This window comes from Colias eurytheme, chromosome 21, assembly GCF_061535395.1.
Source record: "Colias eurytheme isolate Ceu_HAF_F1 chromosome 21, ilColEury1 Martin Lab GWU primary, whole genome shotgun sequence".
In the NCBI taxonomy this organism is placed as follows: domain Eukaryota; kingdom Metazoa; phylum Arthropoda; class Insecta; order Lepidoptera; family Pieridae; genus Colias; species Colias eurytheme.
In genome coordinates, this window is record NC_143000.1 from 1,065,669 (window position 1) to 1,071,079 (window position 5,411).

Below are 5,411 nucleotides of genomic sequence, written 5' to 3' on the forward strand. Positions count from 1 at the left end.
CTACCTTTAGAAAAAAAAATCGCCATTTTGTTACTGTAAAAGTTGATCGAAAGGTAGTCGGCATTTTTGTCCCAGAACATTTTAATAATTTTGAGTGAGAATTATGCAAGGTAAGAATACAAATTTACTATATTATTTAAATTATGTGTGTAGCTTTAGTGTTCTAGTAACAAATCAAACTATGCGGCGTCTTATTACTACAATACTTTGGCGAATAAAGGCTTTTTAGGTTATGTCCAACCATATTTTTATTCACGAATGATACCATGTGTTACTATTGTGTTACGTAACATCCGTGAGCGGCTCTTATGGGTAGTACTCACTAGAGAATCTAAAGTTAAAAATTTACTTTTTTACATAAAGAGAACCCACTTCAAAAACTATCATGTTTCGGAAGTTAGTAACTTTTTTACTATAATAATTCGTATTCGTAATTAATATCATAAGTTGTGAATGATTCTTGCATTTGTAAGTATTATAGAAATACAAAATTTGAGAAATAAAACTTTTTCTTTAATATTTAAATTTGTTTTATTGAGTTTTAAAGTAATGTAATCAAATAATTCAATTAACAATATAAAACAGAAATGTAAAAAAAATCTCCTGCATTATTAGTTGTAATGTACACTAGGCTTAACAAAATCACGTATGTTACTATCAGTCACGTATGTTACGGTGTGTTACGATTTCACGACTGTTATTGTACAATATTTGGCGACCATACTCATTTCTCTGTATAATAAAATGCAACTCTACTTATTCCCTAAACATAAATTTTATCTAATACTTAATGTAAATCTATAAAAGATTGTTTATTATTTCTTCATGATTCAATATATTTTATCATGTTATTATTTACCTATATCTATACTTATAATAAATCTGTAGAGAGGCCAATTCTGTACATGAAATATATTTAAAAAAAAACTATGAAGGGGTGATAAGGGATCGCTACTGATGCCAAAAATGCAATCAGTAAAATTTTTGTCTGTCTGTCTGTCTGTCTGTCTGTCTGTCTGTATATTCGTTATAGAAACAAAAACTACACGACGGATTTTAACCAAATTTGGCACAATTATTCTTCATACTCCTGGGCAGGTTATAGTAAAAGAATCATGTAAATCGGTGTAGAAACACCAAAGTTATACATGAAATACGCTATAAGTCATCGCGCGTGAATACAGAATCATGCCATAAGGATTATTTTTGCGTATCAGTTGCCGCGTTCGACGCGCTTCGCGGCGGGAGCTATAAAAAGGCGGCGGGTCTGCACCCGTTTCGCGTTGTCACGGCATCACGTGTGAACGGCTGAACCGATTTCGATAATTCTTTTCTATTATATTCCTTGAAGTACAAGCATGGTTTTTATGTAGAGAAAACGTAAATATGTACCACGGGCGAAGCCGGGGCGGACCGCTAGTAGAATATAAGACTATAAAAGTAAATCTACACTCAAATATTATACTTATGTAGTCTGTTGTTAACGATCTCATTTAATTTTGAGAAATAAAACCATTATTTATTTCCAGATTCTACAATCAATTCCGAGCACAAGGAATAAGATTACCCAGCGTAACCACATGGAAGCATTGATAGTATTCAAGAAGCTATAAAGTGCCAGCGCAACATGAATATATTTTTTTCAATAGGAAGCAATATCATGCTTTAAATGTATTAGTGCAATTAAAAACATATTTTATAAATCCAAAATCTTTATTTAGTCCATTTTATTTATTCATTGACAAAACATTTGCTCCTTTACTTCTCTTGATAACATTTATATATAAAAAAATGTAATAAAACATGGAATTATTTGAAAATAGATTCAATTCTATTTTGATTAAATATTAATTAAAAACAATTAGGTATATTACTCAAATCCAAATTTGTAAGTAAATAGCATATTAAAAACACCCTTGATTAAAAAAATTAAGTTTTATTTATAGTATCAGCCTTTAAAACTTAAAATGCAATAAACAAAAACTTTATATTTACATCACAATGAATAATTCCTACACTAATAGATTAATGGTATTTATATTTTTATTTTAAATTTAAATTAATTATTGTATTTGCATATAAATAAAGAGTAGATAAATAATTTAAAAACTTGCAGTACTTATGTATACTTTTAATTTCATTTTTATTAAACTTAAAATGAAAACAATGTAGGTACTATATTAAGGTACATTTAAATTTTTACATTTTCAGATGTATGATACAAATATGAATATTTTAAGTGTAGACTGTAGACATGGTGGCGCCTCCCCCAACTTGAAGTTCTCACTACCACATGATCATCTCCCAAGCCGGTACTTCCTTGTTCAATGTTTGGGCAAGCCGGCAATCAACACAACTGTGAAAGATAAATTGGACTTAAACTGATTCTTTGTTGCTTTAAAATTTAATAAGTACTTACATTTAATATGTTTACTTTTATTATTAAAGGGCTTGTCATGGTGTATGTAAACGTCTAAAAAGAAGTTTTTTAAACAATGTCGGTATGGTTTGTTAAATACCTTATTTGTTAATAATTTTTCAAGTATTTCAACGTTTTAGTTGTTTATCTTGCAATTCTTAATATTGTATTAAAATAAACTTAAATGTGTAGGTACAATGCCTTAGAAAACTTTTAATATTTAAAGTAGCTTCTAACCAAACATAGATAGGTTTGCTTATAAATTAATATAAATATTTACTTTTGACCAGCTGCTCTAGTTTTTGTGAACTCCCAAATCATTTGCACTTATACTTTCAGAGAATTCTATCAACTTCGTCTCAGCATAACTTTTAACTCGTTGGGAGTTATTTTCTTCGCGCACTCTGCACAATGTTCTGCTGCAAGTTAAATAAAAATTACTTCAATTAACAATAATCAAAACAGACGAAATCATGCAAAAACCAATACTTTATTCGTAAAAATATATCTGTGTTATCATAAATCGTCCAAGGTTTTAGATATATTTATTACCTACTCGTATATTATCTTACCTTGCTATTTCAATTGCTCTTTCATGCATTCTTTAATGCATATTACGTATCTTTCGCAATTTTTCAATTTGATTTATCCAAATTTTAGATAATAATACGAGGACAGTGATTATGACATTTGGATTTTTGACGTTTAATTTTCAATCACCGCCATTTTTATAATAACAACCTTGTTTTGTTGAGTTCACAAAATAATCTTACTTTATTTTGGTACCGGGAGCATTTTCAACATGATTACTATACGATTGCCTACAATGTCCAATGACCGAATGAATTCCGAAGTTTTGTCTATTTTTTTAAGATTAATGGCTTGGCTACGAGGCTTTTAGGCCAAGTCGTAATGATTTGTATCGAACATTAAACGTCAAAAATCAAAATGTCATGTCACTGTCCTCATAATTCATATTAATATCTAAAATTTCAGATAAACTTAAACTTAAATATGTGAATCTCATCTCTGGATAAATGAGAAAGTGCGAAAAAGCAATATTGAAATAGCAAGGTAAGATAAAGTACGAGTAAGGACGATTTATGATAACAGACTACAGAGATATATTTTTACGAATAAAGTTTTGGTTTTTGCATAATTTCGTCTGTTTTGATTATTGTTACTTAATTGAAGTAATTTTTATTTAACTTGCAGCAGAACATTGTGCAGAGTGCGCGAAGCTCCCTGACCCCGAAGTTACAAAGACAAAGATGGATACATAAATAACTCCCAACAAGGTAAAAGTTATGCTGAGACGAAGTTGATAGAATTCTCTGAAAGTTTAAGTGCAATTGATTTGGGAGTTCACAAAAACTAGAGCAGCTGGTCAAAAGTAAATATTTATATTAATTTATAAGCAAACCTATCTATGTTTGGTTAGAAGCTACTTTAAATATTAAAAGTTTTCTAAGGCATTGTACCTACACATTTAAGTTTATTTTAATACAATATTAAGAATTGCAAGATAAACAACTAAAACGTTGAAATACTTGAAAAATTATTAACAAATAAGGTATTTAACAAACCATACCGACATTGTTTAAAAAACTTCTTTTTAGACGTTTACATACACCATGACAAGCCCTTTAATAATAAAAGTAAACATATTAAATGTAAGTACTTATTAAATTTTAAAGCAACAAAGAATCAGTTTAAGTCCAATTTATCTTTCACAGTTGTGTTGATTGCCGGCTTGCCCAAACATTGAACAAGGAAGTACCGGCTTGGGAGATGATCATGTGGTAGTGAGAACTTCAAGTTGGGGGAGGCGCCACCATGTCTACAGTCTACACTTAAAATATTCATATTTGTATCATACATCTGAAAATGTAAAAATTTAAATGTACCTTAATATAGTACCTACATTGTTTTCATTTTAAGTTTAATAAAAATGAAATTAAAAGTATACATAAGTACTGCAAGTTTTTAAATTATTTATCTACTCTTTATTTATATGCAAATACAATAATTAATTTAAATTTAAAATAAAAATATAAATACCATTAATCTATTAGTGTAGGAATTATTCATTGTGATGTAAATATAAAGTTTTTGTTTATTGCATTTTAAGTTTTAAAGGCTGATACTATAAATAAAACTTAATTTTTTTAATCAAGGGTGTTTTTAATATGCTATTTACTTACAAATTTGGATTTGAGTAATATACCTAATTGTTTTTAATTAATATTTAATCAAAATAGAATTGAATCTATTTTCAAATAATTCCATGTTTTATTACATTTTTTTATATATAAATGTTATCAAGAGAAGTAAAGGAGCAAATGTTTTGTCAATGAATAAATAAAATGGACTAAATAAAGATTTTGGATTTATAAAATATGTTTTTAATTGCACTAATACATTTAAAGCATGATATTGCTTCCTATTGAAAAAAATATATTCATGTTGCGCTGGCACTTTATAGCTTCTTGAATACTATCAATGCTTCCATGTGGTTACGCTGGGTAATCTTATTCCTTGTGCTCGGAATTGATTGTAGAATCTGGAAATAAATAATGGTTTTATTTCTCAAAATTAAATGAGATCCCTAACATAAGTATAATATGGGTAGTGCATTTGAGTGTAGATTTACTTTTAAGTGTTTTATTATATAAATAATATAACATGATAAAATAGCCAGTCAATACTATATTGAATCAAGAAGAAATAATAAAGAATCTTTTATAGATTTACATTGAGTAGGTATTAGATAAAATTTATGTTTAGAGAATAAGTAGGGTTGCATTTTATTATATAGAGAAATAACAAGTGGAGAATGTGTACATAAACAAACGTATTTTTAAATATACTCTTAAGATTTGCATTGGGTAGGTATGGTACTTACATTACTTTTATCTTACACACATAAATCTGTAGGTTATAATTGTATTTTAAGATTGTTCATATGATGCCCCCATATCCCATAGAGACT

The 5,411-nt window shown here is 28.2% G+C and overlaps 2 long non-coding RNA genes across 3 annotated transcripts; one reads left to right on the forward strand and one right to left on the reverse strand.

The window, feature by feature from the left end:
* Positions 1–1,547: 1,547 nt before the first annotated feature.
* Positions 1,548–3,342, reverse strand: LOC149898881 (uncharacterized). Its single transcript, XR_016457992.1, has 3 exons — positions 2,992–3,342; positions 2,700–2,838; positions 1,548–2,356 (listed from the first exon to the last, which is right to left on the reverse strand). It is a non-coding gene; the product is annotated as an uncharacterized LOC149898881 (long non-coding RNA).
* Positions 3,343–3,356: 14 nt separating this feature from the next.
* Positions 3,357–4,369, forward strand: LOC149898882 (uncharacterized). 2 transcript variants are annotated; one of them, XR_016457993.1, is made up of 3 exons: positions 3,357–3,493; positions 3,635–3,812; positions 4,156–4,369. It is a non-coding gene; the product is annotated as an uncharacterized LOC149898882 (long non-coding RNA). The 2 variants fall into 2 exon arrangements; XR_016457994.1 differs by having other exon boundaries at positions 3,635–3,717; positions 4,156–4,341.
* Positions 4,370–5,411: the final 1,042 nt, after the last annotated feature.